Source organism: Lipophrys pholis (genome assembly GCF_963383615.2).
Source record: "Lipophrys pholis genome assembly, chromosome: 17".
Taxonomy (NCBI): Eukaryota; Metazoa; Chordata; class Actinopteri; order Blenniiformes; family Blenniidae; genus Lipophrys; species Lipophrys pholis.
In genome coordinates this window covers 23,921,318-23,935,005 of record NC_137643.1, presented here as the reverse complement: position 1 = coordinate 23,935,005, position 13,688 = coordinate 23,921,318, and the positions used below count along the sequence as shown (strand labels likewise).

Below are 13,688 nucleotides of genomic sequence, written 5' to 3'. Positions count from 1 at the left end.
AGTGTATTTGGTGATTTGCAGTGCCGCCTCAGGTCAGTACTACATTGTTCTGAGCTGTGCTCATCGTGATGTGTGGACAGAAGGTTTATAAAGAACGACAGGGAGAAAAAAAATCGTTTTGGCTCGTGTGTACAGAAGTCAGATTACTTCCCTGGACCCCCTCCCCTCCCCTCTCCTCCCCTCCCCTCCTCACTCCTCTCCTCTCCTCTCCTCTCCTCTCCTCCCCTCCTCTCTCCTCTCCTCTCCTGCCCTCCCCTCTCCTCTCCTCCCCTCCCCTCTCCTCTCCCATCCTCTCCTCTCCTTCGCTCCTCCCTCCGCTGTTCCGGCCTTTCAGTCAACACTCAGGGCTCAGTTGTTCCGCACCCGCCGTTCGTTCCTTGAACCTAAACACATTGTTAAAATCCGGTGTGATAAATCCGATGAATCTACGTCTCCGTGTCTGATGCTCGGGGAGGACCAGTGATCTGCATTCTCATCGGGTCTTTTCTTGTCTTGGATGAGCTGAGGAGAGCAGGTGGGTGAATCGTTCATCACACAAGATGTTGTCAACGTTCACATTGAGCGCCATTTGCAGACAGGTACACCTACCGCCCCTTTTATTGTCCGTGCGCTCCCCGCGCCGCTTCTAATGTGGCATCAACAATCCCTGCAGGAGACATAATATTTCCTCCCCGGGTGGTGAACCGATTCGTGCGTTTGATGATATTTAAAACGACGTGATAGTGAAATGAATGAAAACAGAGGGAGAACACCATGACAACAGATGCGCTCGTGCTTAGTGTGGAATGAGACACCGGGAAGATGGACTGTGTGTTTGTGTGGATCATGTTGGATCATGTTGGATACGGTTGGATAATGTTGGATGAGTGGGAATAAACCGCTCCGCGCCGCGAGGACGCGTCGGCCTGCTGCGCTGCTCCGCTGCTGCGTTCCGACCAGCGGCTCCCCGGCAGCGGCAGCAGCAGCCGCCGCCCACACATCATCATGGAGCCCGCTCGCTCTCCTGCAGGGACAGTCCAACTGACACAGACTCACCCTCACCTCGGCACATTTAGCACCGTTTCTCATCCTGTCCCTGCTTTTGTGGCGCGCGAGGCGCAAACGCAGGGCAGAATGGAGCCATCTGGACCGAGACCAGTCCAATGCACGCGCCAACACCCTGAAAGGGTTAAAACATACTGTTTTCATCAGGAACACCACAAGAGTAGTGCGGCAGCATTTACAGATATTACAGCCTGTTTTCATGATAACGTATACACATATATTGTAAACAATCTTTTTTTATTGAGACTTGTTTTCTCAAAATTAAAAAAAAATAAAGTCAATATTCTCAGAATAAAAGTAATAAAAGAGATTGGTATATACCCCCCCCCCCCCTCCTCCCCCCAGTAATAATGAACTCAAACCCATTTAAATATTATTGATAACTCAACAATCGGAGGCCCCCAGTTTGCTCAGTAGGTAGAGCGTGAGACTCTCCAGGTAGAGGGTTCATGTCCCACGCCGGGCACCACCTTCCTGTGGGCTCTCCCCCCGCAGGGAAGGTTCTTAATGGGTACTGTGTGCTCAGACTGACACCCCCCGTGACCCGGAAACGGATAAGAGGGAGAAGATGGATGGATTTTTGGACATTGTGACATTTATAAACAAAACCAAATAATATGACATGTAAAAAGCATCAACATGTTATTGTTAAAATGTTTTGGAAAACGCGATAACATCATTGTCATCTACACATGTGGAAACGCTCGATCACCCTTGAACGTCTCATTATGATGATCACCCTTTATTCAGTGCAGTCTCTGGCTTTTCTCTCGTTCTTGGCTTGCAGACGGGTTAATGTGAGTGTGAGGACCTTTTTACACAACGACACCTTGTCCGTCAAAGAAGAGTGTTCTGGTTACACCTCATGTAGTTATTATGCCGGGCCACAGGAAGACGCTGTTGCTTGTTTTGTTTTAATGAAACCACACATACAGCAATACCCTATAAACAATAACACATTGGAGAGTAGGTGCCGTTCGTGTGGACAGATGAGGAATTGGACGCTATCGGGGTGAGTCTTAACTCGGGGTGGGCGATACAGCAAAAATATCATATCATGGTTTTTTTTTAAAATAAAATCATGATCATGATTGATTTTTTTGTTTAATTTGCAAGTTTCTGAACAGTGCAACCAAACCATTTTCCGACAATTTAGGCCAAAGAACCTTTCTGAACATATTTAAATTTATTGGTGCAATTTTGCCAACGGGCCAATAAGGTAAACGCACTATCAGGTAAATAACACCGTGATTAAGTGTACTCTTGCAACGTAAAAACTAAAGTGTGCCTGGCTTTTGAAGTAGCTTTCATATGAACAATGAAACATGACCAGGAAAAGTAAAATAAATAAATACAAAACAAAATATCAAACAATTCAAGTAATACTTGAGACTTATTTGGAATTGGAAAACTATGAATATCAATGGGTATAAACTCAGGCAATTCTGGTCAGTATTATTTAACAGTCATTTTAACAGGATTTAAGTCAACCAAAACACTAAATAACTTATAGAAAAGAGTCAAATAAAGATGTAAACTTAAGTGACCGTGGTCATTTCACTCCGTTACACTTTTTATTTGGAACATGCTCAAATTAAAATATCAAAGTCAACGGTGCACACCAATAAACCAAAGCTATTTAACCAATCAAACAGTAGGGGGTGATACCCCCGGCTGGCTCAGTAGGTAGAGCATGAGACTCTCAGTCTCAAGGTAGAGGGTTCATGTCCCACGCCGGGCGCCACCTTCCCGTGGGCTCTCCACCTGCAGGAAGGTTCTTAATGGGTGCTGTGTGATCTGGGTGACGGTGCTCAGACTGACACCACCACCACCCGGAGATGGATGGATGGAACAGTAGAGGTGTAAATCACCAGCTTCATCATACAATGTTGATATGTTTGGATGACGATACCATGTTTGCCGATGACACGAATTCGATTTCGACACAAGCCTACGATATCATGTGCCCATCTCACACAATTATTTACATTTATATCAACTCACAAAAAAACTTAAATATAATTTGAATTTTATTTCTAAGGTCTTTCAGGTATCAGGCATTAAATAAACAGTGGAGAGACTTAGACCCAACTTTATTTATCCCTTGGGATGACTCACTAGTTCCAGAAGCTTTATAAAAGAGCAGCAGCACACAGAGAACAACAAAGATAAGTTACAGAATTCGGTACAAATATAATATAAACTCTTAACTAACTAACACTTAACTAACCTTAACTGAACTAAATATAGAAATGACAAAAAGAATAAGACTCCTAACAAAATATAGTACAAAATAGAAAATAAACTCTTAACTAACTTTAAGTTAACTAAATATAGAAATGGCCAAAAGGAATAAAACTCCTACCAAAATTTAGTACAAAAAATAATATAAATTCCAAACTAACCTTAACTTAACTAAATATAGAAATGGCCAAAAGAATCAGCCTCCTAACAGAATCTAGGAGTGAAAGTGGCTGAACGTTAAACTGCTCTGTGGTTACAGACAGAATTATTAACCAGGAGGATCATCTGCAGTGAAGAGACCATTAGATGCTGCACAGTTTTGCATTATGGGATGTGAGATGGAGGATGGTGAGGTGGACGAGGTGGATAGCGGCTACTGCTTCTTTCCTTCTGTCCTCTGTCCCCTCCTCCCTCCCAGTGAGGACTTGTACAGCCTGATGGCCTGAGGGACAAAGGACTTCTTAAGTCTGTTAATCCGACCTTTGGGAAGAAGCAGTGTCTCTCTGGACATTCTCCTCTGGTTGTTGATGATGGTGTGCAGAGGGTGTCTGGTATTGTCCAGAATGTCCAGCAGTGTCTTCACTGTTCTTGCCTCTGCTACCGTCACCAGAGAGTCCAGCTTCATGACGACTCCAGAGCAGTTTGTCCAGTCTGGACGTGTCCTTCTGGGATGTGCTGTCCCCAGCACACCACGGTGTAAAAGAGGACACTTGTCACAACAGACTGATAAAACATCCACAGTAGTTTGCTGCAGAGGTTGAAGGACGGCAGTGTCCTCAGGAAGGACAGCCTGCTCTGTGTCTTCCTGTGGCTGGTGTGTGTTGAGTAGAGCTGAACGATTTTGGAAAATAATCTAATTGTGATTTCTTTCCTCAATATTGTGATTTAATATGCGATAATGTTTTCAAGGTTCTCTTCTCATGTATTTTTCAACAAACACAAGCAATAAATCAACGTGTATTATAATAAACAATATCAGATTTATTCTACATAAATAGTTCTTTCTTATAGGCGAGGCTTATGTTAAGATAAAGTCAAATGAAGCATGTATTAATTACTGTGACTTGCAGTCTTGTAACGTTCACCACAACAAGCCAACCGCTGGTCCATTGTGCTGATCAAAGCTGTAAACCCAGGCTGGGTTTTAAGTTTAAGTTAAGTTTAAGTTTTAAAACGGTGACGTCTGTTGACAAAACGACCGCCTCGCTGAACAACTGCTTAGCAAACATCCACGTTGCTGCGTTGCTTTGCTAACATCCACGTTGCTGTGTTGCTTTGTTGCTTTGTGGTGTTTTGAGTGTAAAATCCGTCCAAACAGCAACATGTTGACATGAAAAGTTGGATAGCACAGTGCTACTTCCCTAGCCTGCTCGCTGGCTGCAAACTGTGGAATGGATTTCCTGACTCATTCCTCCTGGTCTCATTGAGACCCGCCTCCCTTCAGGAAATCCAGTCCACAGTTTGCAGCCAGCGAGCAGAGCAGCAGCAGGGAAACACTGTGGATCATTTCAGTTACAGTGAAGCAGACGAGGATCATGGATCAGAAATCTCCACAGGTTGGATCGGAAATTTCTGATCCGTGAATTACGTTGGTATCAGAACCCGATCCCGGATCGGCTCGGCTCCATCCCCTAAAAACCACTAGTGGGATCGAACCCAAACCTCTTTCATGATGGGTATGTGTCCCAACCACTAGACAACTGTGCACTTGTATTCATGTCAATCTTGACAATAAATTTGTAAGAGTGGGCTGAGGCGGCTGAATTATTCCTGTTTATGCTGTAAATCCACACCTTGCTGACTGTCGTCTAACTTTTGTATTTCCATATGGAGCTATATCGTACATTATCTATGTATTTTCACTATATTGCATTTTGTGTCCTTGTGAGAGAGGGAGTTTATTTGTAAAACCACATTGTATGATGTGGCTCTTTGTAGTACCACCATACTTTTGGTGCCTCTTGGTCTTTCTTTCTTTCTTTTCTTTTTTTTTTCTTCACCCAGTCATTGACCTCTTGACCTCTTGACCTCTTGACCTCTGACTGGTTGGGCACCCCTGCTCTAGTAGTTCCATTTTTGGCTGGTATGTTGGTAGGTCCTGGTTCGGGTCGGGATGGAGGTGATTGTTCCTTCAAGAATTCATTTCAAAATGTTATTTTATTTGATCGGCTACCTCCCAGTGAATGATCAACCTTTTCAGTGGGTGTTCCAGCACTCCAGTACACGGGATCGGCGCCTGTGATTTGACTGTGTTGTTGTTGACACGCTGGAAAATATTCAGACCAAAACAAAGAAAGCAGTCGCTTTATGAGGCAGTTCAGCCGGATGTATTGGAGTTGATGTCTCCTTTATAAATTAAATAGAGATACAAAGCATTTTTACATTCTTATCTTGATATAAAAACTTTTTTGACAACTTGTCACTTGTTCTACAACGTTACCTGCATTAAAAACAAAGTGTTGAATCCCAAATTCAATAAAGCCCTGTATTTTCGTCAGCCCTCTTCAGCAGACCTTTTCTAAGAAGATTCTCCCACTAAAGTAAACGTCCCTGCGGTGTCAGGAATAGTCATTTCATGTCATTTCCAGATGAAATTGCTGCCTGAGAGTCAGCCAATGTCCCAACAGGTTGTTGTGGCCTGCTCTGCTCCGCTCTCCACTCACAGGATCATCCCTCGGTGTCGAGGAGAAGAAGTCGATTTCCTCTACCCCAATTAAGTACTGCCAATGACGCGTGTTTGTGATGCACTGCCCCCTGCAGTTTGTGAGCCGGAGCCACGAGTAGTCTGATCATGTTAAGCCCCTCTGTCATTACTTGAGATGTCCTCCAGTCACTGTCGGGGTTGGGAGTAACACGTCACACAAGTACCGCAGTTACAGCAGTGTGGGCGGGGCATTTCAGCCCTGGGCCTTCACTGGCGCTCAATAACTTTTTTATGGCTACAAAAACAATGTTATCATGCAGAAACGCAGTTTAAAAAGCCTTTTTATTACAGATAGGTTCTCGTGTAGCCAGAATAAATACCTTTGTCACCAGTGGTGGACCTGGCTGGTTTTCCGTCCCGGGGCGAAGACTGTCTATGACGAAGACTGTTTATGACAAAGACTGTTTATGATGAAGACTGTTTATGACAAAGACTGTTTATGACGATGAAAAAAATCAGAGTTCACGTCTCTCCTTCTGCTGCAGCTGCACAAAATAGCGGCTCCTGTTCCCGAAACTTCTGGGGGTTGAGGAGGGAGACAAACATCAGCTTTCATGGTCTTGGAAATAATATAATAGCAAATCACACAATCCTCAATCCTGCCAAGGAAGTTGTAGTGAGGGCAGGTAAATTGCACCGGACCTCCGTGCGCTTGGAGTGCTGCGGTGCATTCAAAGACCTCTTGGAAAAGTCCGTCTTGAAAATAGTTTTGACAATAAATCTGCAACCAAATCTCTTTATCTTCTCCTTTAGTCATTGTGATTCTGATGGTCATTGTGATTTTATATTGGCCCATGAGTCTTTACTGTCTATTATAAGAAGTAATCCGTAGCTTCCGGGGCCCCACACAGTCATTACGCTACATCACCTCCACTGGACGTATAATCAGCTGCAATAAATTTCATTTCAGTAATTTAGAATGCCTGGTTATATTTCTGTGGTTATTTTGGTGAAAGTAACTCAAAAGAAATATAAAAGTAATGTAACATATTACAATTCAGAGATGGTAATAATGTAACGTAATACTTTCAAATGACAGTAACTAATAATATATAACATTAAGTAACTTACCCAATACGGGTCACTGTTCTGTCTCACAAAGACGCTCCTACATCATGACCGCGAGCCAGAACTTTCTTTTTTTCGTGCTAATAGGAAAGTCGAAGTTATAATAGAATATTTTATAGAATCATTTAGGTATCTGAACCCACAACCTTCATGCTGTGATGCCAGAGCACTAACCACTGCGCTACCGTGCTGCCTCTTTTTGTTTTTCAAAATACTTTACTTTTACTACGACACCCTGATTGGTTTATTTAAAACATCCATAAGATTAAACCCCCTGAACTATGTGCTGATGCAGCATGTACATGCAAAGTAAGTTATCTCTGCTTTGCTGGAATTGATGAGTAAATTCCTTGTTTTTCTCTGGGAATCGCAGTTTCTTGGTATTTACTTCTTTCAGTCTGATGTCTTCATCTCTGAGGCAGTTCTCTTCAGTCAGAACCACTCTGATTGCCTCGAATCGCTGGTCCGCTCATTTCTCAGGTTTTGATTTAATTTGAAAGGCGGCTCGCAGCTCGCAGCCGTCATCAAAGTAAATGGGGGTGGGGCTGTAGAGGGAGGGAGGGAGGGAGGGAGGGAGGGGCGTCTTTCGGAGGCTTCCTCTGGCTTCCACGTCAACACACAACAACCTTTAATCCCACAGAGGGCCAGATTAATTTTTAAGCCGCTTTCAGTGCTTAAGCTCACTTTCAGCACTGTGACACAGCTTCCACACAGTCGGAAATGCAGATGTGCTTAAGTATGTTTTTAGTTTTCACAATTCTTACTTTTTAAACATTATACTCCCTGTTAAATCTAAAAAAAACTTTCAGAAACCTTAAAGTTATTTTACAAAATGTTGGATTTGAATACGACTGAACTTGGTTCAATTTGCATGACTATAAATCCAATGGTGAGCCCTGCTGTGATGTTCCAGGTTGTAGGTTAGGTTACAATCTAAATATTAACAAATCAAATGAATAGATTTTTTATCAGTAACTGGCCTGATGAGATGTAAGACCTCTATCAGAATATAGACCAACACAGCTTTAAATCGTCATACTCTCCATCACTGACGCTGCTTAAGGGTCTTTAGATTGCCATGACAACAGAGGAACTTTATCATTTTATGATCAGTAAGTACATTTTATTTTGGAAAGCAGTGTTTTAATGTTTGTTCTGTTGTTCTTTTGGTCATTTCGGCATGAGGAAAGCTCCTCGTCCTGATGATATACCTGGTAAAGGTGCTGGTGGCATGCGCACATGGAACTTTCAGAGAACCTTCCCAGGTCGTTCAACCTGTCCCTGTCCACAGCCACGGGCTCAGATCAGTCGCCACGGTCCCCGTCCCCAGAACACTGTCACACAGCAGCCTCAACAAATTCAGGCCCATTGCGCTAACATCACTGGTGAGGGAGTGCATCAAGAGGCTGGTCTCCCATCACATCAAAAACAAAATTCAGGACATAAAATACGACCGTAATTCTTTATTTCAAGTTTGATTTGACGGAAAACCTGAAAGTCGACTCTCTTCTTCGCTTGATGGGAGAGTAAACCACGGCGCATTGCGTTGCTGCCCCCTTCAGGCTGTCTGTGAGCTTCAAACTCGCCCACCAGCTGAATTCGATGTTTATCCGGCTGCTGCAGTTTAAATAAAAATAAATAAATAAATAAATAAATACACACGATGCAAATAGATTGACTAGAGAGGAGGGAGGATTTATTAAGCGTACCCTCTACTCCTTTTCACACACGTTAGCTTTTCTACTGCAATCTATGTTTTTTCCTTTTATTTATGTTTGAAATGAAACAAATGACAAAATAAAATCTTACTTTTGTTATGTTATTTGGAATAGCATGGAATAAATTGCTCATTATTTCATATCCCACGTGTTGGTTAAACATGAACAAACCTTGTCTTCATATTGAGCCGCAAAACAGAAAATAAGATTTAAATGAAAAAAATAGAAATTCAACCTTTTTTTTAACTAACTTTACTGAAAGAGCAAATTCTCTCGGTAAGAAGGAGTATTTTGTTAAAATCACATCACTTTTTTTCCCTTGCTTTTTCCTTCACTGCTGAGCCGGATGAGGAGCCGCAGAGCCTCCAGAAAGGACGTGGGGTCGGCACTCGGTGGCAGTAAGGACACAGACTGGCTGATGCCAACGCTGGTGACCTGGCAGGCAACGTCTGAGACACAGAACCTGCAGACTGAGGAACTCTTGATCCTGAGAATGTGTCAAGCAGATCTTTATATTATAGTTGACTCGGCTATTTATCTACAAAGTTGCCAGGAGAATTTCCTCATAAAACCCCCAGGGAGACAGAATACACAGGAAGTTTAAGACAATTTTCTTACATGGGACATTGCAAGAAGAGACAATGTCCCAGTACAACCTTGACAAGAAACAACAAAAGTCATACATATGTACATGACAATTACATTTTGTTGGAGCTCAAACTTAATAGCTCACATACAATCCTGCCCCCAAATCCTTTCAATGTGATGGCTCTGAAAGTAAAGAAAAATTATTTGCATATCACAAATAACCTCTGAGTGCATGTAAACAACAACAAATTGTTTTAGTTCATGATAAGGTAAAACATAAAAATGTTCCTGCAAAGCAACATTGAAATGTAATCATCAGAATATTAATTATCAGAGCACGTCAGTTTCACAAAGTACCGCTCAGAAAAAGAAGAGCAACAAAGAAAACCTACCGATGTTGACGCCGTTTGCAGAAAATGTGTTTTGTGGTGTTGAATCTCTTGTAAAGCTGCTCCTGTCCTTTCACTGGCACGTCTTCCTTTAGAAGACACAATCCTGTCCTTTCACTGGCACGTCTTCCTTTAGAAGACACAATCCTGTCCTCATCTCAACCATCAATTAAAGCAACACATAAATCAGTAAGATGATGACAATGACACACAACTGTATACAGAGCTGCATCAGCTTGCTAATAGTAATACTATCAAGAAGAACAACACTAATAATACATTTTTGTATTATATTTTACGAACTATTAACCAATATACAACATGGTATAATTTGTTTTTAGAATGTGTTAATATTATATTGTAAATGCAAATTAACCCGACTGAATCTCAGTACATTTGTAGCCTCACATTTTTAATTATTATTTAGTTTTTAATTTGTATTTTTCTCTCCTGAAAAATATTTCATTTAATGTGATGAATGAGTTCTGAGGACAATCTGCAAATGAGCTGCTTCTGACAGTAGGGGGCGCTGTGAGGCTGCGGTTAAATCAATGAAAAGATGCGATTTTAATCATGTACTGTAAATCATAAATTAATCTCGTACAACGCTGCTCACCTCAGCAGGAGCTGAAGCAACTTCAGCTTGGAGGTGCTGCTCCGTCATGTAGGTGGAGAAGCCACACTCTGCTGCAGCTCCATCTTCACACATGTCTCCCTGAAAATCCTCGAATTTCACTCAAAGTCATGCAATTTGGGTTCATGTCCACTGTTACGTCGGCACAACCGTCCAAAGACGTTTTTCTAAGTTTTGAATCATTGAATTTATAAAAGAATATCACCGGGGGGGGGGGGGGAAACCAGGTGGGTATGGACGGTGCTGCAGCAGCAGCTGCAGTAGCAGCTGCAGTAGCAGCTGCAGTAGCGGCAGCGGCGGCGGCGGCAGCAGAAGAAGAAGAAGATGCTCGACTTCCGGGTTTTCCGGCAAGTTCAAATAAAGAATTACCGTTGTATTTTATTTCCCGAATTTTGTTTAAGAAACACATATCAGGACACAGGAAACGACCCGATTTCCGTTTTTCGATTTTCAATTTTAAAACTATTGGGGAACGAAAAACGGGAGAGGAGCCGTCTCCCGTTTTTCAAATCAAATCAAACAACGGAAATCGGATGGTTTCCGGTTTTTCATTTTCCAGCATCAAAACGAAAATCGAATGGCCGGAAGGTACACTGACCTGTCGCCCCCACCCTCCAGGCGACACTGATCCACCTAGAAAAACCTGGAACCTATGTCAGACTGCCGTTCAGGTTCACTGATTACAGTTCAGCCTTCAATACATTCATACCAGACATTCTCATGAACACACTGCTGGACCAGCACCTGCTGGACCTGCACCTGCTGGACTTGCACCTGCTGGACTTGCACCTGCTGGACTTGCACCTGCTGGACCTGCACCTGCTGGACCTGCACCTGCTCTTGTGAGACTTTAAATCAATACCTTTGTTGAACCTGATCAGCTGTGTGAGAGTCTGCTCTTGGGTCCTCTGGTTTGTGACACTGGTCCACATCAACATAACTTTTCACAGCTGCTGCACATTTGTGGTCTGAACATTCATGATGTGAAGGTTCCTGTTCTTCGGTCTCCCGGAGGAACTCTGTTGGACTGAGATATGTGACTGTGGAGGTCTTTGGAGTCCAGAGAACTCATGGTCATGTTCCAGAAACCAGTTTGTGATGGTTTGACCTCTGTGAGCTGAAAGTCTCAGTCTCAGTTTTCTCTGTCAGAAAATGGTCCATGGTGGTCATAAAGGGGTGGACATCCTTGGGTAGGCTGTGCAGTTTCAACATGCTCATGTGATCCTAAGAAGAAGAAAATGTCCTCCACACCATCACAGCAGCTGCTGCTGAACCACGCAGGATGGAGCCAAGCTTTCATGGTGTTTACAGCTAATTCTGAATGTGGCATTGAGGAATGGAGACTCCTTAGACCTTCTGTCAAACAGTTCTGGTGGAGACACCCGAGAACCTGTCTGGTCTAGTTGGTGGTCCTGTGTGAAATGTAGCTTCAGTTTCTATCAGGGACACCCATTGTGGTCTTCATCAGCTGTTGGAACAGCTCACACATGCTCTTCTGCACACTGCAGGTTGGAACCAGTAGTTCTTTGAGTTCCTGTTGTCTTTCAATAATCTCCAACCACTCTGTTCATTCTGCTGACCCCTCTCCACTCTCTGGAAAACCTGGAGATGGTTGGTGTGAAAATCCAGTTTGATAAATACTCTGACCCTTCATGGTTGTTGGTCTAAGCCACTTAAATCACTTTTTATTCATCATTCTCATACTCAATTTTACCTTCATCAGCTTGTCTTCATCATGTCTCCATGCAGAAACACATCAGACTGGAGCTGCAGAGATGAGAGTTAATTAGAAGTTGAACTGGTGTTCCTAATAAAGTGGCCAGTGAGTGTGTGTATCTCAGAAATAATGTCATTAATCAGACATATTTTGGTTCTGGACTGAAAGCTCTGCTCTCTGGAGGCTTGAGATCTTCAGCTGTGTCTGTATGTGTCTCCTCAGTCCACCTGGAGCAGGTCTGTTGGGATCTCACAAGACCACAGAAGAGTTGGTTCATTTCTAAGGAAAGACAATCTTCATTTGTCATAGGGCTGGGCGATATGGCCTCAAATCAATATCACCATATATTGAGCAGTTCACCTCGATAACAATAAATGGATGATAACTACTTCACTGCCCAAAAACATCGTTTGGCCACAAGATATGGCTTAATATTGATAGTATGACTCCCCTGGACCTATTTATTACCACTATGAAGGACTGTTAAAGGACTGTAAAACTACACTGTTTGAAAATAAATGAAGAAAATACAAATTAAGTACTTTTAGTTGTTAGGATTTATTGAAGAGCTGATGAGCACAGATTACTTGAAATGAGAACTACTGAATACATTTAAAAGTACAAAATAACTTAAATTTCCTGCAAACACAAAGTATTAAAAATACAATCTCTTATGAACAAATTCTAAATATGGATATTACAAAGAGCTGACTGGAAAATGGCCACAGTAAATTTGTCAAGTAATCAGCTTCTCTATAATGAGAGAAACAAGTTGCACCTCTTGTAAACTTCAGGGCATGTAGTACACATGCCAGGCCTTTAGGGGCGCTGTGACACCAAAAACCCAGAAGAAGACAGACCACATAGAAATTTAGAAGTAAACTCCTGCTCATAAACCACGATATAACTCTGGTTCTATAGGTCTATGGCCCCGCTCCTCCTGCTTCTAGCGTCAGTAGCTTCTGCAGCTCGACCGGAGCTTCTAGTCTCTGATTGTTGTGGTTAATCGGTGACATTGCGGACCGCGGTGGGGGGAGGAGGGGGGCGATTACGTCATCTTTTTTCAACAGACGATCGTCTTTGCCGACTTCGCCGTCCACACCCGGGGGTGTTGGATGGCCCGTCTTGCTCGTGTGGACGGCCCCTTAAACACCGAATATACCGAAATGGGCAAAATGACATTGGTAATTTGCGTAAATTTCGGTATCGTTAAATTTTCAGTTTATCGCCCAGGCCTAATTTGTCATGATATAAAGTCAATATGTGGAGTCTGACTCTCAGGATTCAGCCTGAGCACCACACCCTGGGGGTCCTGCATCCACTCCAGCCCCATGCAAATCCTCTCCCAGTCACTGATTGGTCGGGACCCCAGCATTTGATACCTTTGAGTCCCCACACCTTATCAAAAGCCTTTGGGAGAGATTCTTTCCCCCTTCTTTGCTTCTGCACTTCGAGGAAGTGAGCTGCTGGAAGCAGCTCATCCAGCGTTAGCTCGTCCTGCCGACACCAGAGACCTGCAGCCGAAGGCCTCAACTCCTCAACTCCTCATCTGACCTGACCACGAGGACCAGATCATCCCCGG

The 13,688-nt window shown here is 43.1% G+C and overlaps 1 protein-coding gene across 11 annotated transcripts in view; it reads left to right on the top strand.

Annotated features, from left to right (window-relative positions):
* Positions 1-316: 316 nt before the first annotated feature.
* epb41a (erythrocyte membrane protein band 4.1a) overlaps positions 317-13,688 on the top strand; it is a 69,976-nt gene continuing 56,604 nt past the window's right edge. For 5 of the 11 annotated variants that reach the window (XM_080485629.1, XM_080485638.1, XM_080485635.1 and 2 more), the window contains exon 1: positions 366-514. The gene's annotated coding sequence lies outside the window, so the exon portion shown is untranslated. Of the gene's footprint in view, positions 515-13,688 lie in introns of all 11 variants that reach the window. The other 6 variants (XM_080485634.1, XM_080485628.1, XM_080485631.1 and 3 more) reach the window with 5 other exon arrangements.